This window comes from Dermochelys coriacea, chromosome 8 (genome assembly GCF_009764565.3).
Source record: "Dermochelys coriacea isolate rDerCor1 chromosome 8, rDerCor1.pri.v4, whole genome shotgun sequence".
Lineage (NCBI taxonomy): Eukaryota > Metazoa > Chordata > Testudines > Dermochelyidae > Dermochelys > Dermochelys coriacea.
Window position 1 is genome coordinate 64,999,014 of NC_050075.1, and position 24,711 is coordinate 65,023,724.

The 24,711-nt window shown below is 43.6% G+C and overlaps 1 protein-coding gene across 14 annotated transcripts in view; it reads left to right on the top strand.

The window, feature by feature from the left end:
• The first annotated feature begins 13,334 nt into the window (after window positions 1–13,334).
• The window catches only part of PTPRC (protein tyrosine phosphatase receptor type C), a 170,929-nt gene continuing 159,552 nt past the window's right edge, over window positions 13,335–24,711 (top strand). For 5 of the 14 annotated variants that reach the window (XR_006273881.1, XR_006273882.1, XM_043491172.1 and 2 more), the window contains exon 1: window positions 13,337–13,459. The gene's annotated coding sequence lies outside the window, so the exon portion shown is untranslated. Of the gene's footprint in view, window positions 13,460–17,669; window positions 17,733–24,152; window positions 24,312–24,711 lie in introns of those variants that run through there. The other 9 variants (XM_038414721.2, XM_038414720.2, XM_043491178.1 and 6 more) reach the window with 6 other exon arrangements.

Here is a 24,711-nt window from a genome sequence, read left to right on the forward strand (position 1 = left end):
GAAGGGGGAATTATATACCATCGTCTATCTCTTCATTGTATGTTTTGTTGTGGCAATATTCAGTACAACACCCATCCAATTTGCACCAGTCCAGCCGGCTTTGGGCAGATTACTGTTGTGAAAGAACAACAAAGGGTACAATCTGGAAAACTATGCTGACTGGTTTTAGAGATTCTGTCCTTCTCTAGGTCACACAATACCTATAATGACTTGATTAAAGTACTTTGAAAATAAGGGAATGACACTCCAAACATACAGTTTTAGGATGCTTATTTAAAAATAAACCCTCTGCTGAAGCAGAATTTAGTTGTTAAACTCTTGTTAGTGGGATCAGGAACAAAAAAATATTTTGATTTACTGCAGTTTTCTTTTAATAGCAGTTTCCATGGGTACTATGTCAGAATAATAGGGCCAACAAAGTAGACCTGGGCCAATAAATAGAACTGTGCTTGTGCCTCTCTTTGTGTTTGTGTTCCCTGGAAATTTGAGTTTTATTGGCAGAAAATGAACTTCAAAGTTCCAGACACAAGAATTACAGACATTAAAGTTTAAGCAAGCATATGGAACCCACTGTTCAGTGTATGCCTTGCTGCATCCCCGGTTGTGTCTGATCCATAGAGACCGAGTCTGTACAGTTACCACTGAGGCGATTCAGCCCTGTAGCTCGAGCTAGAGGCTTATCCTCATAACTTTGGTGGTCCTAGGTTTGACTCCAGTTAACAAGCGAAATGATAGTTACACCTGTGAGTGCCAATAGTGCATGCATGCTAATCTTCTTAGATCATGTGTCATTGTTTCTGTTCCCCATTTCACCAGTCACAAGCAAGCCACACAGCTGTATTTTCCACCGAATGCATCCGATGAAGTGAGCTGAAGCTCACGAAAACTTATGCTCAAATAAATTTGTTAGTCTCTAAGTGCCACAAGTACTCCTTTTCTTTTTTGCAAATACAGACTAACACTGCTACTCTGAAGCTCAAATTTGGAATATTTACAGTCAAGCACTGTAAAGTATTTGAAAAGATATTTGAATAACCAATCCTTCCATGCTCCCTCCATTCACCTGTGTAAGGGCTAGGGATCATTCGACATTGTGATTCAGTTGGTTTATTTAGCTGAATTAATGTCTCTGGTTATTTCTGCTGTTAGCTCTTGCTCCAAGGCCCTTTCTTTTCTGGAGCTCCCTAGGGCAGCTGCTCTTGCAAGCTGCATGGCTGTTATCTGGCCCTTATGAAAAACTGCCTATTGTTGCTATGAAGCTTTCTTTTCCAAGTGGCTGCATGCTTGAGGGAGAATGGAAAGAGAGAAACCTCTTGTCCTATTTCTCTCTTCCACTGGGCTCCAAATGGCAGGAGCCTGGGGAGAGTGAAAAGGAGGTTTGTTTCCTTTTGTCACTGCAATAGTGTAGAGTGGCTCTGCACACTGAATCTTACCCAGGGGAAATACATATTACCAATATTGCTTCTCCCTCTCCCAGATACCACATAAGATGACAGCCCATTTCAGCTGCTGAAATCACAAGCCTATTATAGCTGTTCAAGACAACACTCATCAGACTATTTGTAGAGGATATAGCTGCATATTTTTAAAGTCGACTGTATCTTGTTCAGATAAAAAAATAAAGCAATGATCAACTTGACAAAGCGCATTCACATTTGAGGTTCATACAGTACGCTGTTCCACTAGTCATGCTCCAAATGTTCTTACTGGACAGAAAAACAGAAGGTAAAAATGAGCAGTGCTAGTCTCTGTGGGTAAATGAAATTTGTTTTTAAAATTTGAAATAATTACTTTTTCAATTAAACAAGATGAGGGAGTGTTGTCAGGTTGCTCTCTTAAATCAAAGGTTAATCCTGGGCAAATTATTTTGGGTGTACTTGTAAGAAATGTTACAGCTCTGCTACAAGGCTAAATTACCATATGGTGCCCTGGGCTCAAACAAAAATGTCAGTGATTCTCCCCCCCACCCTAGATTTTAAATACATTTCTCAGGGTTTTAGCTTATGTTTTCATTGAATTTAAAAGTGATCTAACTGCATTAGCTTTTAATGATGATTGAAAATTTCACAATAAATAATGGCAGGTTTCAGAGTAGCAGCCGTGTTAGTCTGTATTCGCAAAAAGAAAAGGAGTACTTGTGGCACCTTAGAGACTAACAAATTTATTGGAGCATAAGCTTTCATGAGCTACAGCTCATCCGATGAAGTGAGCTGTAGCTCACGAAAGCTTATGCTCTAATAAATTTGTTGGTCTCTAAAGTGCCACAAGTACTCCTTTTCTTTTTACAATAAATAATGTATTTGATAAATTTCATTGTTCCCATTTGAAAATCCATCCACAAACAAATTACAAAATTCTGTCATGTTGTTCATAATTATTTACAGATTTCTTCATCTGATGTGCGAATTTTAAATAGTTCAAGAAATTCAAGTTTTGTCTGACCCATATATTACAATTTATAATTTAAACTGTAATGCATACAACTTACAATTAATACAGTGTGAATTTCTGAGTTTACAATTGTAATATATTTGCAACTCTTTTGCATAGACCCTCGTCACATTTTGTAAAGCTCTGTGGAAAGACCAATAATGCCTGGCTTTACACTTCAGTTGAGGGTAAAGCCTCCTGAACATGTGATCTCCAGAACTGCCTGCACTGAAAATTCCAAAGATTACCTGATGGTGACGACAAATTCAGACTATTTAGAGTGGGTGCTTCTGTGCATTCCATTTCACTGAAAATTCATTAAAATAAAGCATGTTTTAACAAGAACGACAAAACCTTCATGAGTAGATTCAATGAGAAACTTTTATGTGTGGCAGCCATGGTCACCCATTTCAACTCAGAGAGGGTTCCCGCCTCTGTCTGAATGGAGCTGAGAAAGAGAAGCTGTTGTCAGGATTAAGAGGTTAATTTGTGGTCAGAGGGGGAGTTTAGATTTAAAAAGAGATTCCTCTCTCCATGTAGCTGCCTGAGTCCTTTTCATCCATCTCTCTTGGCCTCCAGGACTTACTGCAGTTGTGCTTGGCTCTCCCTAGTGACAACGAAGGTATCTGGATCCAATTCTAACACTTGCCCACCCTCAAATAGCCATTATGAAGAGTTTGTGAGGGATAAAAGATCTTGCAGCGAATGCCCTGCTGCTCATCTTCTGGTTAACCAGCAGCAACAGACATTGACTTAGACATTTCCGATGTAGACACAGGCTGTGTTGCTGATGTGTTCAGCAGTATCTGTCTGCACCCAGGAGGTCAGGGTGTATGTTACACTACAGATGGCTAACTACTATTTTATTTTCAAAAACAATTGGCTTGGCCTATAACTCATATTGAGCTTTTCAAACATGAAAACGACAACCGTTCAGTACAGCTGCCCTTTAAACTCACTGAGCAGAAAAGGCAGGGCAGTAGCATCCTTTTATAGTGCTCTGGGCAGCTGACCCACTAAATGCCACTGGGCTTAGCGCTCCTGTTCCAGTCCAGGGGCTCCTTGTTTGCGCCGTTTAAGAGGGTGGGCTGCACATGGGGAGGGGGGTATTGGAGACATGGTAAGAAAGAGACCCAGAGAGGCAGAGCAGACTGGTTCAGTCAGGAAGAACAGGAGATGAGAGCTCCCAGAGGGAGAAAGTGGTTCCTGGGAGAGGGCTGAAGGCAAGAGAGCAGCAAGAGAGGTTTGTTGGCTGACATCTCCAAGTCAGAGAGCCAGGACCGAAGGCAGCAGTGGCAGCGGCAGGAGATACATTTTGGCTATAAACCAGCAAGGCAGAGCCCAGGGCCAGAGAGGGCTGATGGAAGGGTGAGCAGCGGAGCAGCTTATTTGCTGAGGTCTCCTTACTGGAGAAGTGGGTCACAGAGGAATCATGAGAGGGCCCAGAACAGTGAGAGATGCTGCCCTGGCAAGGATGCTTTCAGCAGAGAGGCCGTGGGAGCTCCTGCTGGGAAGAGCGGGGTTTTACCCCAGCACCAAAGCCTGGGGTGGATATCCAGCAGCGAACACAGTGAACACTGACAGAGCCTAGCTATGGTGAGTATGAAGCTGGGTTTTAAAGACTACACGTGCTGGGGGTGGGGGATAGGGACTGTGCTTTGGGGCTTTTGACTTATGTTTTTGTTAACCAACTGTGATTCATAGATTCATAAATACTAAGGTCAGCAGGGACCATTATGATCATCTTGTCCGACCTCCTGCACAACGCAGGCCACAGAATCTCATCCACCCACTCCTATGAAAAACCTCATCTATGTCTGAGCTATTGAAGTCCTCAAATCATAGTTTAAAGACTTCAAGGATCAGAGAATCCTCCCTCAAGTGACCCATGCCCCATGCTACAGAGGAAGGTGAAAAACCTCCAGGGCCTCTTCCAATCTGCCTTGAAGGAAAATTCCTTCCCGACCCCATATATGGCAATCAGCTAAACCCTGAGCATATGGGCAAGATTCACCAGCCAGATACTACAGAACATTCTTTCCTGGGTAACTCAGATCCCATCCATCTAATATCCCATCTCTGGGGATTAGGCCTATTTACCCTGAATATTTAAAGATCAATTAATTACCAAAATCACATTATACCATCTCCTCCATAAACTTATCGAGTAGAATCTTAAAGCCAGATAGATCTTTTGCCCCCACTGCTTCCCTTGGAAGGCTATTCCAAAACTTCACTCCTCTGATGGTTAAAAACCTTCATCTGATTTCAAGTCTAAACTTCCTGGTGGCCAGTTTATACCCATTTGTTCTTGTGTCCACATTGGTGCTGAGCTTAAATAATTCCTCTCCCTCTCCTGTATTTATTCCTCTGATATATTTATAGAGAGCAATCATATATCCCCTCAACCTTCTTTTAGTTAGGCTAAACAAGCCAAGCTCCTTAAGTCTCCTTTCATAAGACAAGTTTTCCATTCCTCGGATTATCCTAGTAGCCCTTCTCTGTACCTGCTCCAGTTTGAATTCATCCTTTTTAAACATGGGAGACCAGAACTGCACACAGTATTCTAGGTGAGGTCTCACCAGTGCCTTGCATAATGGGACTAAAACCTCCTTATCCCTACTGGAAATACCTCTCCTGATGCATCCCAAAATCGCATTAGCTTTTTTCACAGCCATATCACATTGGCAGCTCATAGTCCTCCTATGATCAACCAATACTCCAAAGTCCTTCTCCTCTTCCGTTACTTCTAATTGATGCGTCCCCAACTTATAACTAAAATCTTGTTATTAATCCCTAAATGCATAACCTTGCACTTCTCACTATTAAATTTCATCCTATTACTATTACTCCAGTTTACAAGGTCATCCAGATCCTCCTGTATAATATCCCGATCCTTCTCTGAATTGGCAATACCTCCCAGCTTTGTATCATCTGCAAACTTTATTAGCACACTCCCACTTTTTGTGCCTAGATCAGTAATAAAAAGATTAAATAAGATTGGACCCAAAACTGATCCCTGAGGAACTCCACTGGTAACCTCCCTCCAGCCTGACAGTTCGCCTTTCAGTAGGACCCGTTGTAGTCTCCCCTTTAACCAATTCCTTATCCACCTTTTGATGTTCATATTGATCCCCATCTTTTCCAATTTAACTAATAATTCCCCATGTGGCACAGGGAATTTCCCTATGAAGCTGGGTTTTAAAGACTACATGTGTTGGGGGTGGGGGATAGGGACTGTGCTTTGGGGCTTTTGTCCTATGTTTTTGTTAACCAACTGTGATGGAGTGGAAGATAAACTCATATAGAGCACATGCATCTTAAAAAAAAATCACCTTTTTATATACTTTGAAAAAGCTTATTTTTTTTTAAAAAACCCAGCTACCATGACTACCAAAGTGGCACACTTTGTTCAGGCTCTGCTTTAAAGCACCAGCCTTAATACAATGATGAAGCGCTAAAATCAGCGGCGTGTCAAAGAGGACAGCTGGATGAATTTGTGTGTGTGCATGTGCACTTTTTGTTATGTTTTTTAAAAAGGTCTAAGCAAGGAAAAGTGCCGTGCACACCTGCATGCCTCGTTATACCACAACGAGGTCACCATGAATATTGTTCTAACAAAAAAAGAGCTACTTCAAATGGGTTAAGATCTATCATATTGAGTAAGGATGCTGCAAACTTCTGCTGCTTCTATCAGCTGTTAATGTCAGGGGGACCTTGTGCATAACTTTAAAACAGGCTTTGGCAACCATGATGCTTTTAGCAAAAGCATGAATTTAATTTTCTCTCATAATAAAATGGGTTAACTAAAGTAAATAGAGGAAAAGCCTGTGTTATGTCTGCAAGTTAGAGAGTATTAATTAAAAGCCCTAAGGGTGAAATCCTGCCCCCATTGAAGTCAATGAGAGTTTTTCCATTGACATCAGTGGGGCCAGAATTTTACCCTTAAAGTTTACATGTTCAGAAATGAATAGTTGAGAAGATAATACAATTTCTTAAATATACCCATGTAAAATTCTTACATATGCATGTGTAATATATTGCAAATTCCAACAACACTTCTCTAACTGCCCACTAGTCACGTTTCCATAGTTTTTAATCTTCAAAAATTTTCAGGTGTAAATTGTACGTGCAACTATATTTATGTGTGGAAACTGGGTAGTTTGATGGCTGACTGCATTATTTGCATGTGGAAATGCCGTTTGCTTGCACAAATCTGAGCTTTTATGCCTGCAAGAACTGGATCTGAAAAATTATGCTTGCAGGTTTAGCTGGGTTGCTGTCCTATTGAAAATGTGTTATGTGCATTTCAGATAATTTGTAGTGGACAGATTGCGGCAGGTTAGCCTTTTTATATATCTTCTGCATATGTAAAGAAAATTTTACATGACCTATTGATTTCATACAGTCCATGATATAATCATATATACCGTCATTCTGGCTTTGTGTTATGTGAGCTTATACTAGCAAATAAAGACCTAAAGGATAGTTAGCTACCCAACTCCCAGGAAAAGTCAGTAGGAGTTGCATGCCTAATTCCTATTAGTGCCTTTGAAAATCTCCCCTAACATCATCCAAATTCCTCAACTGGACAGACAATGAAGAAAGCTTGCATTTCTTTCAGTAGTCACAGGGTAAATCAGATTTGTGCAATCCTAGTTATTGGGAGTTTTGCAGTAGTCTTGAAATCTTCATTTTAAATTTTCCTTTGAATTACTTAACAGCGAAGTATTTGTTTTTTAATGGCTTCCTATTCTTGAAGTTTCCTTTTGACTAATACTTCTTCTTTTCCTAGCACAGTCCTTCTCTTCTGTCTTATTTCTCACCCTTTCCCACCTATAATGCCTCTTCTTTTTTCTGACTCCTACCACATCCTGTTTGACTCTGGGATTTTTTTATTTTTATTTTTATTTCTTAATAGTCCTACCTTGCAATAAGGAAGGCTGTAACCCCATCACTAAACTTTTAAATCTCACACTAACTGAAATTTTACTCAAGTGCAAGAAAAAAATCAGAAAGCATCCTTTAAACTCTCTAAGCCAACCACTAATTCACATCCATGCAGTAAATTTACATTCATTTGAAGAAAATGTACATTAGATTTTGTTGGTTTCTACCTGTAAACTTGGGACTAATGTCAATTGCAATAGGTTCTTTAGTGACCTTGGAACTGATCGTACAATTATTGCACATAGCCCTAAAGAACTCTTTTACTCTCTAATTAAACTGTTCCTCATCACTTAGGGCCTGATACAATTCCTATTTGAGTTAATAGAAAGACACCTATTGACTTAAACAGACCCTTATTGCTGGGGTGGATCACATATTAATGGTGAGATTGACTTGTGGACCTTCTCTCCCCTTATTTCTGTCAAGTGGACCCTTTCTCCCTCCCGTTCACATTCATATGACAGCCCTGTGGTAACTACAACAATTACCAGCATGGAAAGTAATGCTCATAAATTATTTAATGTAATTAAGCATTTTTAAAAATTCATTTGGACATGTGGAAACAAGGAGAAGGGCCAACAGCCTGTGACCCTTCTGTTCTCTACAGACTGACTGGAAGTGCTCTCTGGACAGTGAACCACAGCCTACAGTGTGGGAAACTCTGTCGTATTGCGAAACAGTAACCTACAAGTTGCGTGTTATATATCTACAGTCTCTGTCTCAGTTAGACCTCTGGAGGGTGGGAAGAGTAGATGGAGACAGCAGGATCATGACGGACAGTGAAGGTTGGTCTTTACACCCCATAAACAGCAAAATCCTTCCTTCAGATGCACCTCCTAGGTGCCTAGCTTTGCTTTATTCCTCTGTCTAGAAAAAAAACTTTCTATTGTAAGGTTCATGCTGAATTGAAGATCACACTAAACTATGTTGATGATAAAACTTGTTTTTTCCATTTTCTGTTGCAAAATCCAAAGTATATGGGGAAATTGCAGTGCACGCTATAAATAGCTCTGCTGAGAACAACAATGGCACGGTAGAGAAAATAATCCAGCTTTATGTTTGCAGCGCAGTTGAAATCTTACATACTGTTCTGTTCATGTGCTTCTTGCCAGGGGGCTCAAAAGACAGTAAATTAATTTCCCATCCTCCGACAAAAGCTTTGCTTGTGGTTCATGCATTTCATTTACATTTTGCAAATTTTGAGCAGCACCCACTTGTAAGACAACTGAAAATGGACAGTAGGTGATGAGATGTATCACCTTTCTATTCTTCCTAGTGTTCAAAGGAAAAGGGAATGAAGTAGTGGGAGGAGAGGAGGGCATCCAATGCTGCTGCAGGAAAGAAGGGAGGAATCGGCATAGTCTTCACAAAGCAAAAATATGTTGGAAGGCTGAGGAAAAAAAACTTGGAGTGGGCAGTGATTGAGTATTCAGTCTTCAGATTTTATTAGCGAGTACATATAAATGTAACCCTCCAGAATCAGGCATGTGCTCTCATTGTGCAGCAGGATGATAAGGATCTTCCTGTGCAAGCTCCCTAAGAGTATGTCTACACTACGAAATCAGGTTGAATTTATAGAAGTTGGTTTTGTACAAAGCATTTTTATACAGTAGAGTGTGTGTCTCCCCACACAAATGCTCTAAGTGCATGTAGTCGACGGATTGTGTCCACAGTACTGAGGCAACCGTCGACTTCCGGAGCTTTGCACTGTGGGTAGCTATTCCACATTCCCGCAGTCTCCATCGCCCATTTGAATTCTGGGTAGAAATCCCAGTGCCTGATGGGGCTAAACATTGTCGCAGGTGGTTCTGGATACATATCATCAGGCCCCCGTTCCCTCCCTCCCTCCATAAAAGCAAGGGCAGACAATAATTTTGCGCCTTTTTTCTTGAGTTACCTGTGCAGATGCCATACCACGGCAAGCATGGAGCCCGCTCAGCTAACCGTCACCGTATGTCTCCTGGGTGCTGGCGGACGTGGTACTGCATTGCTACACAGCAGCAGTTTATTGCCTTTTGGCAGCAGACAGTGCAGTATGACTGGTAGTCGTCGTCGACATAGTCCTGGGTGCCTGGGCAAACATGGGAGTGACTCAGCCAGGTCATTTCCCTGGTTTCGTCTCATGGCGATTGAGTCCTACCGGCAGTGCACTGTCTTTTACTCTGCAGCCAGCAGAAGATGATGGCCAGTAGTCATACTGCACTGTCTTTGGCCGAGCACCCAGGAGGTGACGATGGCTAGCGGTCATACTGCACAGTCTGCTGCCAGCAAGATGTATAAAGATAGATGAAGTGGCTCAAAACAAGAAATAGACCAGATTTGTTTTGTATTCATTTTCTCTTCCCTCCCTCCCTCTGTGAAATCAACGGCTTGCTAAACCAGGTTTTGAGTTCTATCCTTGAGGTGGCCATTCAGTTTCTCGCAAAGCCACCCCCTTTGTTGATTTTAATTCCCTGTAAGCCATGTCGTCAGTCGCCCCTCCCTCCATCAGGGCAACAGCAGACAATCGTTTCGCGCCTTTTTTTTGTGGAGACGCCATACCACGGCAAGCATGGAGCCCGCTCAGATCACTTTGGCAATTAGGAGCACATTAAATACCACACACATTATCCAGCAGTATATGCAGCACCAGAACCTGGCAAAGCGAAACCGGGCGAGTAGGCGATGACAACGCGGTTACGAGAGTGATGAGGACATGGACACAGACTTCTCTCAAAGCACGTGCCCTGGCAATGTGGACATCATGGTGCTAATGGTGCAGGCTCATGCGGTGGAATGCCGATTCTGGGCCCTGGAAACAAGCACAGACTGGTGGCACCGTATAGTGTTGCAGGTCTGGGACGATTCCCAGTGGCTGCGAAACTTTCGCATGCATAAGGGCACTTTCATGGAACTCTGTGACTTGCTTTCCCCTGCCCTGAGGCGCAAGAATACCAAGATGAGAGCAGCCCTCACAGTTGAGAAGCGAGTGGCAATAGCCCTGTGGAAGCTTGCCACACCAGACAGCTACCGGTCAGTCGGGAATCAATTTGAAGTGGGCAAATATACTGTGGGAGCTGCTGTGATGCAAGTAGCCAACACAATCAAAGATCTGCTGATATCAAGGGTAGTGACCCTGGGAAATGTGCAGGTCATAGTGGATGGCTTTGCTGCAATGGGATTCCCTAACTGTGGTGGGGCCATAGACGAAACCCATATCCTTATCTTGGCATGAGAGCACCAAGCCAGTGAGTACATAAACCGCAAGGGGTACTTTTCAATAGTGCTGCAAGCACTGGTGGATCACAAGGGACGTTTCACCAACATCAATGTGGGATGGCCGGGAAAGGTACATGACACTTGCATCTTCAGGAACTCTGGTCTGTTTCAAAAGCTGCAGGAAGGGACTTTCTTCCCAGACCAGAAAATAACTGTTGGGATGTTGAAATGCCTTTATCCTTGGGGACCCAGCCTACCCCTTAATGCCATGGCTCATGAAGCCATACATAGGCAGCCTGGAGAGTAGTCAGGAGCTGTTCAACTACAGGCTGAGCAAGTGCAGAATGGGGTAGAATGTGCATTTGGACGTTTAAAAGCACGCTGGCGCAGTTTACTGACTCCGTTAGACCTCAGCGAAACCAATATTCCCACTGTTATTACTGCTTTCTGTGCGCTCCACAATATCTGTAAGAGTAAGGGGGAGATGTTTATGGTGGGGTGGGAGGTTGAGGCAAGTCACCTTGCTGTTGGTTATGCACAGCCATACACCAGGGTGGTTAGAAGAGCACAGGCGGTGCGCATCAGAGAAACTTTGAAAACCAGTTTCATGACTGGCCAGGCTACAGTGTGAAAGTTCTGTTCATTTCTCCTTGATGAAACCCCTTGGTTCACTCTACTTCCCTATAAGCTAACCACCCTCCCCACCTCCCTTTGATCACCACTTGCAGAGACAATAAAGTCATTGTTGCTTCACATTCATGCATTCTTTATTAATTCATCACACAAATAGGGGGATAATTACCAAGGTAGCCCAGGAGGGATGGTGGAGGAGGGAAGGACAAAGCCACACAGCACTTTAAAAGTTTAAAACTTATTGAATGCCAGCCTTCTCTTACTTGGGTAATCCTCTGGGGTGGAGTGGCTGGGTGGCCGGAGGCCCCCCCACCGCGTTCTTGGGCGTCTGGGTGAGGAGGCTATGGAACTTGGGGAGGAGAGCGGTTGGTTACACAGGGGCTGTAGTGGCGGTCTGTGCTCCTGCTGCCTTTCCTGCAGCTCAACCATATGCTGGAGCATATTAGTTTGATCCTCCAGCAGCCCCAGCATTGAATCCTGCCTCCTCTCATCATGCTGCCGCCACCTTTCAGCTTCAGCCCTCTCTTCAGCCCGCCACTTACTCTCTTCTGCCTGCCACCTCTCCTCCCAGTCATTTTGTGCTTTCCTGCATGCTGACATTGTCTGCTTCCATGCATTCGTCTGTGCTCTGTCAGTGTGGGAGGACAGCATGAACTCAGAGAACATTTCATCGCGAGTGCGTTTTTTTTCGCCTTCTAATCTTCGCTAGCTTCTGGGAAGGAGAAGATCCTGTGATCCTTGAAACATATGCAGCTGGTGGAGGAAAAAAAAAGGGACAGTGGTATTTGAAAAGACACATTTTATAGAACAATGGGTACACTCTTTCACGGTAAACCTTGCTGTTAACATTACATACATAGCACATGTGCTTTCGTTACAAGGTCACATTTTGCCTCCCCCCACCGCGTGGCTAACAGCGGGGAACATTTCTGTTCAGCCATAGGCAAACATCCCAGCAGGAACAGGCACTTCTGAATGTCCCCTTAAGAAAAGCACCCTATTTCAACCAGGTGACCATGAATGATATCACTCTCCTGAGGATCATATAGAGAGATAAAGAATGGATGTTGTTTGAACACCAGCAATCATACACTGCAATGCTTTATTCTACAATGATTCCCGAGTACGTGCTACTGGCCTGGAGTGGTAAAGTGTCCTACCATGGCAGATGGAATAAGGCTGCCCTCCCCAGAAACCTTTTGCAAAGGCTTTGGGAGTATATCCAGGAGTATATCCAGGAGAGCCACCAGTGTGGCTCCAGTGATCAGATCCCGTACCTCCTGTTCGGTCCATGCTGGAGCTCTTTTGCGATTCTGGGACTCCTGCATGGTCACCTACAGCTTGCCACACTTGCCAAACAGGAAATTGAAATTCAAAAGTTCACGGGCCTTTTCCTGTCTACCTGGTCAGTGCATATCAGTTGAAAGTGCTGTCCAGAGCGGTCACAATGGAGCACTCTGGGATAGCTCCCGGAGGCCAATACCATCTAATTGCGTCCACAGTAGCCCAAATTCGACCCAGCAAAACTTATTTCAGAGCTAATCCCCTTGTCTGGGGTGGAGTAAGGAAATCGATTTTAAAAGCCCTTTAAGTTTTAAAAAGGGCTTTGTCAAGTGGACGGGTGCAGGGTTACATCGATTTAACACTGCTAAATTCGATTTCAACGCCTAGTGTAGACCAGGGCTAAGAGCTGTTGAAGGCTTCGTTATTTCAGTTGAGCCAGCCTTCACTCTGAAACCTCGATTAGAGTTTCCTGGGCTGTTTAGTCTTTCCCCTTGTTAGCTCCTCAAATGTCATTCGCAGATCATTGGTGAGCAGAAATGACCCAAAGGAAACTTTTAAGTCCTGAGGTTTAGTTGATGCTTGGTTTCCCAGTTTTTACAGAACTGCATTTTGGAAGATGTCCCCAAAACCAGAAACAAAGAGAATCTCTAGATTTATAATAGCTGCCCACTTCTACCCTGTGCTAATTCCGTACAACCAAGTGCCCCGCTGACTTCTCAACAAAACAAAGAAAAGAACTTAAAAACACTTCAGAACAAGTAAGAATGCTAGCTAATTTTAGTCTGTTCATCTCTTTACATCATATCCTCCGTATTTCTATTCTGTTTCTTTTGGTTCACACATGAAAGCAAGCACCTCTTTTCAAATTGGACAGTTCCTGTCTTGGGGTGATTACTTAATCCAGCTCATCAGGATTTACTGCAGCAAACACACATTGCACTCTGTCCTTCAGGAACATTTAGGGGTGTGTTTTTGCTTGGTTTGTTTAGTTTCACTGGTGAAAGAATCTGGTTTTTTTTATATTGCTTTTTTATACACCAGGCAAAAAGCCAAAATGCATCATCAGTTTCGCTTTTCTAGAAAATTGCTTCACTTAGCTCTAATTACAAGAAGTCATTGCAGAGTTTAGCTAAACTCTGCACAGCTACAGTAAGCTACGGCAAACTGAACGTGCAGCGACTCCTAGCATCATGTTTTGAAACATAATATGGTACGGTCCTTTTTCCCCAAAAAAGCTAGAAATGTGAGAAATGCCACAAAACAGGAAGTCTGTGCTTAATATCACTGTCATTTTAGAATTGTACAGTGAAGAAGTTTACTAATGGTACAAGGCATACATGTTTACCTGGGACCTGCTGGATGGAGTGCCCTTGTGTTCTTATGCATGCTGGCACAAAGCCCTGTGATCTAATGCTTGTCTCAAATCTACCTCTGGCAAGTAGTATGTAGGGACCTTGCTAAAACAAGGGCATCATTTTTCTTGAAGCACTACATTAGGAGTAGCACTTTCCAGATGAAAAATATATATCAGCCCCCACCTGCAGTGGTATGGGAGCTGCAATTAGAAAGTCAGCATTAGCCAATGGTCGCTGTACAGAGGTATCTGAGATTGCCACAATCTTCTCCTTGTGTTTAGGTTGGAAATAAACGTGCTCCAAATAGTCCTCTTGTGACTCACCTTCAAAGGGTCCTTTCAGTGCATGTCCCACCCCCACATATAAAAAGCAGAAACCCCTTCTTCGACTAGACCCCATGGAGGGGTTTTGGGTTTGGGGATCCACATGGGGTAGGAAACTGAAGCAGGTAGCTCAAGAGAGAAGGGATGGGTCAGAGATGGAGCCAAGGTGATGTGCATGGCTTCCCCTCTATGCTCGCAATGGAGAATTGTCCTCAAAGTGTAATGGAGTCAAAGGTTCTCTTTGCTTTCCCCTCTGTGGTTGGGATCCCCCTTTTGAAAGGGGGCCTTGGGCAGCTGCAGTCAAGGATGTCTGAGACTGAATGGCTCCAGCTGAGCTACGCTGCGGGGATCTGGCTCTGAAGCTGCAGAGGCACAGCGACATTGCACAGCGATGCGTGGCCCAGGCCTTCGCTTTTTTCTGCAGGGGCCAACCCCGAAAGATGAAGAGAAAAGTACTCTGTGAGGGGACCTCATGGGGTGTCCTTCTCCCTACACTCAGGGGTACAGTCTGGCTCTGCATGAACGATGTAATTTCCATTGGCAATGTTGACTTTTTAATGGAGAACGTTCTCATGATCAAATTTGAAGGCCGCAGCAAAGAGGTGGGCAAAACAGCCCTTGAATGTTAAACTGAACTCCGCTACCATGGAGCACAGTATGAAAAAGGATCTCGGGTTAACCCAAACCTAAGGTACCTTAAAGGAACTGAGAACAGTAACAGATTAGTAGTACCATTCAGGCAGTTACGAAAGACTGCCTAATCAATCTTTGAAATATGATACCAAAAATTATTAGAAGGTTTTGGTGATGTGTGCGTGCAAATGCAGTTAGGTTTGGATAGTTACTATGCAACCGGGAAGCCATTCTCTGCGCTGTAGCTCCTGTTTCAGAATAGCATGAATATTTGCATTGCTCCTTCTTGACACGATAGGCAGCAGCAGCAGCATGGATTAAACCCTTTCTCACAGGGCATGGCATATGATGTAATGGAAGCATTTCCAAAGGAAATTGGTTGCTTTGAAAAAACTCAAAAGATGTATTAAAAAAAGAAGCTTTATGCTTATGATAAGGTAACCCTGGATAAAGGCTACACAGTGCTGGCTCTTGAAATCCTCTTGAAATGAAATTAAATCTATTGAAATACTTCCTCTGTACAAGGATCTAAAACCTATCCTGAAGGATGACCCATCACTCTCACAGATCTTGGGAGACAGGCCAGACAGCCCCCCAACCTGAAGCAAATACTCACCAGCAACCACACACCACACAACAGAACCACTAACCCAGGATACTATCCTTCAACAAAGCCCATTGCCAACTGTGTCCACATATCTATTCAGGGGACACCATCATAGCACCTAATCACATCAGCCACACTATCAGAGGCTTGTTCACCTGCACATCTACCAATGTGATATATGCCATCATGTGCCAGCAATGCCCCTCTGCCATGTACATTGGTCAAACTGGACAGTCTCTACGTAAAAGAATAAATGGACACAAATCAGACATCAAGAATTATAACAGTCAAAAACCAGTTGGCGAACACTTCAATCTCTTTGTCTCTCAATTACAGACCTAAAAGTCACAATTCTTCAACAAAAAAACTTCAAAAACAGACTCCAAGGAGAGATTGCTTAATTGGAATTAATTTGCAAACTGGATACAATTAACTCAGGCTTGAATAGAGACTGGTAGTGGATGGGTCATTACACAAAGTAAAACTATTTCCCCATGTTTATTTCCTCCCCCCTTCCCCTCCCCTACCCCGCTGTTCCTCAGATGTTCTTGTCAACTGCTGGAAATAGCCCACCTTTATTATCACTACAAAAGGTTCCCCCTCCCCCAGCCCCCCCTCTCCTGCTGGTAATAGATCACCTTACCTGATCACTCTTGTTACAGTCTGTATGGTAACACCCATTGTTTCATGTTCTCTGTGTATATAAAATCTCCCCAATGTATTTTCCACTGCATGCATCTGATGAAGTGAGCTGTAGCTTACGAAAGCTTATGCTCAAATAAATTTGTTAGTCTCTAAGGTGCCACAAGTCCTCCTTTTCTTTTTGCGGGTACAGACTATCACGGCTGCTACTCTGAACCTTTTCACAAAGCGATCGCTCTATATGTGACCTATCAGTCCTCCACAAGGGAAACCTGCACAAGATTTTCAAAAGACGAGCCTGGAGCTTAAAGTCATAACTTTGCTAGACACTAAAAATCATGGTCTTAATAAAGACACTGGATTTATGGCTTATTACAACAATCTGTAACCTACTAACCCTCTTTTTGTTCTATGAGAACATGAGTGTTAATGGGCCACTTCACCTTGAATAGTCCCTTAGAATATGTGCTAACTACTTATGCTAAATTATCTGTTCAATCTTGTATGTAGCTGTGACACTCTGAGTCTTTTCCAGTCCTGAGGAAGAGCTGCATGTAGCTTGAAAGCTTGTCTCTCTCACCAACAGAAGTTAGTCCTATAAAAGATATTACCTCACCCACTTTGTCTCTCTAATATCCTGTGACCAATACAGCTACAACAACACTGCATGCCAATCCATTGTCCCAGTCCTATTTTTATGAATCCATACGGCACAATTGGAATCCAATCCAAAACTAATGTGGAAGTCTAGATTCCTGGTGAAGTGTTCTTTGTGTGCATAGGTTTCAGAGTGGTAGCTGTGTTAGTCTGTATCAGCAAAAACGACGAGGAGTCCTCGTGGCACCTTAGAGACTAACAAATTTATTTGGGCATAAGTTTTTGTGGGCTAAAACCCACTTAAGCAGATGCATGGAGTGGAAAATACAGTAGGCAGGTATAAATACACAGCCCATTAAAAGATGGGAGTTGCCTTACCAAGTAGGGAGTCAGTGCTAATAAGCCAATTCAATTAAGGTGGAAGTGGCCTATTCTTAACAGTTGACAATAAGGGGTGAATACCAAGGGAGGAAAAATCATTTTTGTAGTGCTAATGAGGCCAATGCAATCAAAGGGGCCCATTTCAAACAGTTGACAAGAAGGTGTGAGTGTCAGTAGAGGGAAATTAGTTCTTGTAACAGAGTAGCAGCCATGTTAGTCTGTATTCGCAAAAAAGAAAAGGAGTACTTGTGGCACAAGTACTCCTTTTCTTTTTTTAGTTCTTGTAGTGACTCATCCAATCCCAGTCTTTATTCAGGCCTAATTTGATGGTGTTTTGGCCTCATTAGCACTACAAAGGCTATATTTCATCAAGGATGGAAACAGGTTGGTATACTTTTCCTGTATATAACCTCAATAGCTCCACAAAGTTCCAAGTACACCCATCCTTACATTTTGGGGGGATTCTGGAATCTGCACTCAAGCAGAGAGGGCACTGCCTCCCTTCTGTAGTGATGCCCTGTTACTCATTTCACTGTAATGTCATCAAAGAACAGCATTTCCTCTGATGCTATCACAGTTCTATTCCATTCTGCTACAGCACATGAAACACTGGTTCATCAGAGCTGTGATGTTATTGAGGAACTAACAAGAGTCTGTGGTGTTGCCCTCCGGAATAACAGCACAGAAAACTGTGTGTTGGTAGGTATGTGAATGAAAGGGTGGGAGGGGAACTGGCGGTAATAGATATGAAGCCTAATACTTACAGTAATTCTGACTTCCTCTAGATGCATTTTGGCTGTTTTGAAGTGCCCCAGACGGTTTCTGAGAGCCTTGTTACCAACAACCAAAAGGCCCATCTGAAACTGACCTTAGACCTGTAGTGCAATAGATATTCTATGCCACTTTCAGACTTACAAATCTTAATAATTTCATGTAGGTTATTTGCTGAGGAAGTGAGTTTGCCTTTTCAGTAGACTGACTCTTAAAATAATCAGCAGCTTACAATAGAACTGAGTCTACCTGTGTTCACAATATAACGCTGCCTGATTTCTGGAGTTACTCTCACAAATCATCTACAAGAGCATGTTGGGAGTGCATCCCACTCTGTTCTTTAGCTCTGTAATCTTTGCCTGCTAACAGTGCAGTTGTGCCTGTCTGGCATAGTTTCATGTTGTAGGGGTGCTGCACAGTGGGAGCTCTGGGAGGCATTGCCCCATGATACCTCTTGGAGCTCCCTACTGCACAGAGGGAAAACACCCACTTCAGCACCCTTGCAAGGGTACTGTGCACAGACAGCCACCTCTGTTGGTTGGTTTGGAAGGGGTAAGGCTACAGCCTGCCAAATCCCTCTCCTTCATTTTGGCCTTCAAATTGGCCAGTGGCTGTGGGGGCACAAGTGGGGAGCAAGCATTGTAGTCAGGTGAGTGGTGTGACTGCACTTATGGCTGGCCTCTGCCTGGAGGGCATAAAAGGGAGAGTTTCTTGTGCTCCTCCCATCCCATCCCTTTGCACACCATGCAGAACTGTGGCCACAGTCTCTCCTTCAGATTGCAGATTCAACATCCACATGGAAGTATTAAAGCATATGTTCCCCACTAATATATCAGCTAGAGCAAGGGCAGGCAAACTTTTTGACCTGAGGGCCACATTGGGTTTTGGAAATTGTATGGAGAGCCAGTTGGGGAGGGGGCCGTGGCCTGGCCGCCACCCCCTATGTACCCTCCCCACTTCTGGCCCCCTGACAGCGTCCCCGGACTCCTACTCCATCCAACCCCCCAGTTCCCTGATGGCCCTTCTGGGACCCCGGCCCCATCCACCCCCACTTCTCTCTGTCCCCTGACTGACCCTGGAACCCATGCCCCTGACTGCCCCCCCACTGCCCCATCCAATCCCCTGTCTCCTTCCTGACTCCCCATGGGACTCCTGCCACATCCAATCACCCCTTCTCCCTGACCTGCCCCTGATTGCTCCCCGCTGCGCCATCCAACCCCCCCTCCTTTCTGACTGCCCCCCCGGGACCCCTGCCCCCATTCAACCCCCCTCTTCCCCGCCCTCTGACCGTCCCTACCCCTATCCACACTCCCACCCCCTGACCACCACCCCGAACTCCCCTGCCCTTTATCCAACCCTCTTGCTCTATCAATCCCCTGCCCCTCACTCCCTGCCCCTTTACCGCGCTGCTTGGAGCACCGGTGGCTGGTGGCGCTACAGTCGCACCACCTGGCTGGAGCCAGCCACGCCCTGTGCAGCACTGAGCACCGGATCAGGCCGGGCTCTGCAATTGCACTGCCCCAGGAGCTTGCAGCCCCGCTGCCCAGAGCATTGCACCAACGGCGCAATGAGCTGAGGCTACGGGGGATGGGGAACAGCAGGGGAGGGGCCTGGGATGAGTCTCCCGGGTCAGGAGCTCAGGGGTCAAGCCAGAGGATCCCGTGGGCTGGATGTGGCCCACGGGCCATAGTTTGCCCATCTCTGAGCTAGAGGCTAATGGTTTCCTGTCCTATGGTGTCCACATGATCTTATTAGATCACAGTCCCTGTCACAGAAACAGTTCAAATACAGTTCACTTACTGAGCAGAGGGAAGGTTGAAGAAGATAGCATTAGGAGTAACATCTACTGAAAGACCTACATGCCCTAACAGTTCATTTTAATAGACACCTGGTACTTGTAGAGTATATTTAGGGCTTCTGATTTTAGGTTTTAACCGATAAACACAAATAAAACACCCCTGATTTTTTTAAAAAAAGAGGTGTTTCTCCAATAAACACTGGAAATGTTTACTTGTATCTAAGGGCTTGTCTACACGGAACAGTAATGTAGATGACGGAGGTGTGATTTCTAAAGCGCACTAATGTGTTGTGCATTAATTGGTCTTTGTGGACCCTGCTGATGTGTGGTAACAGTTCCCTAGTGTGCTTTAAGTTCTGTTGTTTGAAACAGTAATCCGCTAACACACGCTAGGGAGCATTACAAAGGAATTACTCACTACAGTATGGAGAAAGAGTCAGCCAGACCCTTCCCCCGCCCCCTGAATTTTTGGACATTGCTAAACATTGCTGAAAAGGAATCCTGAAAAATGAAATTAATAAAACCTGGAAAACAGAAGCCCTAAGTATATTCTTAGTGTTCTTAACCTTAATTCACCCCTGCCAGGATGTCTACAAAACATTCCACGATGACTGGGCACTTGGAGTGCTGGATTTTCTCTTTGGTGTGTTGTGATTGCTGTTTATAAGGACCATGATCTTTTCACTGTAACCTTGTCCTTTCCTCTCCCTCGTTTGTTTATTGTGTCCAACTGTTGTCTTATGCTAAGATCGTAAGTGGTGGGATGGGGTCTAACTTTTTTGTTATCTGTGTACAGTGTGTAGCTCAGTGGAGCTCTGCCTGTGGCCTCTAGATGCTACCAAAAGACAAATCTAATAATAGCAATACTAAAGGAGTACTTGTGGCACCTTAGAGACTAACAAATTTATTAGAGCATAAGCTTTCGTGAGCTACAGGTCACTTCATCAGATGCATTTGGTGGAAAAAAAAATACTGTAAGTGTATGAACTTTGGAAACTAGTGCTGAATATACGGTACTTTAATTCCCAGATCAAAATATCATTAAGCTGCAGTTAAGGTTGTAAATATGTATCAGTAACTTTTGAGAAAGTCCAGTGCCCCTGTGCCAGAGCAGGTGCTCCCAGGACCAGGCAGGCAGCAGGTAGGGTCTGTAAAGGGCCAGGGAGAAGCCCAGTGAGAGGAAATCCCTGAAGAAAGCAAGGAAACAGGGCCCCAGTGAGTCAGAACAGACTGGTTCAATCAGGAAGGGCAGGTGAGAGTTGCCAGGGGACTGCAGAAGATTCCAGAAGGAAGCAGAAAGTGTTTCTTGGGAGAACTTTGAAGGCATGACAACAGCAAGATGATTCTGTTGGCTGATGTCCCCATGTCAGAGAGCCAGGGCTGTAGGGCTGGAGAGGGCTGAAGGCAGCAGCAGTGGAGGGAATTGCTTGCTGGATCTAAGTGGGAAAGCTGGAGCCAAGGGCTGGAGAAGGCTGAAGGTGGGGAAGCAGAGGAGGACTTTATCCATCGGCATTTCTAGAGATGGAGAGCTGGATGCAGAGAAATTGGGAGAGGGTTGGGGGAGTGAGGGATGCTCCCAGCAGAAATGTTGTGGGGTTCCCACTGGGAAGAGTGGGATTGTACTCCAGCTGGCAGGGCTGGGGTGGCTGTCCTGATATAATGACAGGAGAAGACTGTGCTGGAGAGCTGGGGTATTGGGAAGGGGTGCCGTGGCTGTGCTGGAGAGCTGGAGTGTTGGGGCATGGACTTTTTGGACTATGCTGGGGAATTCTGGACTATGGTTATGGGACTCTTGTCATCATTTATGTGCATGGAGCTTTATTTTGTAATACATGAACTCCACAAGGGCTATTTGCACTAAGAATGACTGTTTGGATAATTTCTGGGGACCCTAAAGGAGAAACTGAGGCATGCACACTTGTGCTATGGCCTGCTGGAAGAGGGCACTCTGGAGTGGGCTGTTCTTGTTGCATGTTGCTTTTTAAAAATATCTGAAAGTATGGAAATGTAGAGTTAAGGTACCCTACACAATTGTAATGCCATATACAATTCTTTGCATATTTTGTGCTAAGTTTTCACTTTCTGTTCTATATGCAAATCCCCTAGCTCTGGTTACTAGCTATAAATTGATTTCAGTAAGTGATTTGTTATCCCCAGAGGTCATCATACATGTGTCCACCATAAACAAGGTCATTTCAACTTCCCTTTACTTGAAGGTTCATGCTGTTAATTTGTTAAAAATCATATTAGAGAATCACTCTAAGCTTTTGGAATGGGAATGCCTAATGCCTTGCAAATAGAAAATATCCTTTGGTTTTTTGTGCAGGTGGCCAATTGTCTTAGAGAGCTAAATATTTGCCAATAAGGAAACTTGGTATTTGCAGCAGTCAAGGTACTAGGCATAATTTTCAAAAATGAATGATTAAAGTTTAGGTGCCTTAACTTAGGTGCCTAAATAGGTAGCCTGGTTTTCAAAAGAATGGAGCACTTGGCAGCTCCCATTGACTTCTGTTGAAGCTGCTTTATGCTCAGTAATATTAATAAATTAGGCCACTTATTTTGGTGTCTAGAATAAGGATTTAGAAGCCTAATTTTAGGAACCAATTTTTGAAAATCTTGAAGATTTCCTGTAGTAAGCTCTTTGGGGCAGGGACTGTCTTTGTGTTCTATGATTGTACAGTGCCTAACACAGTAGGGTCCTAGTCCATGACTGTGTTCCTGAGCACCATGATAGTGCAAATTAATGATAATATTAAGGGTAGGGAACCTAAAGAAAATAAATACTAGACATAGGGAGGTAATCTTATCTAATTTGGTAGGCATAATTGGCATGTGTACTAGAGCAATGACAGATTGCAAAAAAAATTTTACTTAACAAAAAGTGTAAAATATTCCTGCATGTAGATCAAGCTTTTTGAGAAGGAAAATGAACAATACTTGTAAGAGACTTGGCAAGAGATTTACTAGAGGAAAAAACATGGAGGAACTGTAGCTATTATGTGGAAATATGATGCATTTGTTCTGACTTGTTTTTCAGCAAGATATTCTTTATTCAGTCTTGAATGGCAGTTACACATCAGGGAAGAGGCCCCAGCAGAAAAAGCGCAATTGTGCGGCATACTGTAGGGTGTGTGTGTGCATGTTTCTGGCTGTTGGGTCTGCTGAAACTGTTCTAGGAGTCCCACTGAGTGCTGGAATAATAACTTCAAAAGTCTTTCTTTTTTATTCCCCCCCCCCTCTAAAATGTCCTTGGGCTATGAGAAACAGAAAATACTGGATGCAGAAGACAGGAGTATTTGTATATAAACAGCAAAAAAAATGTTCTTAGTTGCTTTTATAAAAACAAAAGCTATAGTGATCTCTGTGAATGCTCTAATCAGAAACTGCTGTTCATCTACATCCTTTATCTCTTGCTTCTTTCTTCTTCTGAAGTACTGTTTTAAATATTTTCAGAACGGCATTATAGAGCATGTGACAGTAAGAGACCACACAGAGCTAACTCAGAGAGCCATCAGCTAATGATGCCAAAGGATGTGGTGGACTGAGGGAGCTACGATTAAAATAAAAAAGCTTGGGCTTTTTATTCTGGTTAGGTACAATTGAAAAATTGTCCTTTTTTTAAAAAAACCAAAACCCCAGACTTCTGTGAATGTCTGCAATAGCTGTGTAAGAAATTCAAAGGAGTCCAAATACAGTATGAAAGGTCTTTATTGTTTATTTGTTTCAAGTTTCGAGTATGATCTCCCTTCTATTTGGAGATAACTGGTCTGTCTTGTAAACTCTTCCCAATGGGTATATGCTCCCTCCCCTATGCAGAGGTCCAGGGCCTAGGTGGGACTTTAAATCTCAGTGCATAGGGGTTGGGAAACCAGGTGAATTCTTCTGCATATAAATATCACCCAATAAACACACACCTGCTGTGTGGCATTTACCTGTAACTGTGTAAGGTGGAGTTGGGTAGGAAATGGATGACTACACCACTTTAGTGAGAACACTAGGAAACCATTGCATCTCCCACCCATGCAAGGGGAGTGCATTCACCACTACGCACCTTCAGGAAATGCAGTGTTCATGCTCCTGTTCTGTTGGGCACCTCCACTGACTTGCATGGGTGGGGGGCAGGGGCAAAGTTTTTAGTGCACTCTTCCTTGAACATCTGCAAAGGAGCCAGCCACAACCTGCCCATAATGGGCCTTATTCTAAAGTCCTCTGGGGAAATGAATCTTTGGCCGAGTAAGGACTGCAGGACTGGGTCCCATGGTTTTAATTTATGTAAGAAGGAATATCACATTTGTTTGAAAAAAGGAGACAAAATTGGGATGTTATGTTCAGTACATCAGAGTTTGGGGTAATTACCTCATAAAACTGAAAGACTTGTAAAATGTGTATAACTACTATAACTTCTCAAAAAGCCCTCACATCTCCTGGGTGGGGCCTTATGAAGGAGGAATTCTCTTGAAGAATCCCATGTCTCTTAAATACAGTGGTTTTTTTTTCTTTTAAAGTATTATTTGTAGATTCCCTGTCACAAATCTCCCATGTCAGGAATTCTGTTGGAAGAGTCTCTTCTTCATGAGGGGATTCCAGTGAAAGGAGGTATGCTGTAGAAGAATTGGGGTAAAGTGAATGAAACGAAATCTCATCAAAAAACAGCATGTATGATTAAACAGATGGGAGCGGTGGAAAGACTAAATAAGAATTTCAAACAAGTAAGTTTAATACCTCAGGACAATTGTTTCGTGGTTAGTTAATGGTTCATAACATCATAGGAATTGCTATACTAAATCAGACCAACCCCATCCAGTACAGTGTCCTGGTTCTGAGAAACGTGTAAACCCCCTATCAAGGATGATTATGTAATAACACACCTATGTGTAAAGTAGCTAGATCATAACTTGGGGAAATGTACTGATTCAAAACAGAAAAAATATTTCTAAGTATTGTGTCACTGGCAATGAACACTAATATCTAAGGCTTTAGTCCTGCACAGAGACCCATTCAGGGAGACCTCTGTTGCCTTCAGCGGGTTCTGCGTAGGCATGGGGTCCATCTCCATGGATTTCATGAAGGGCTGGGCCCTAAATTGTTAACAAGTATTGAGCTATTGAA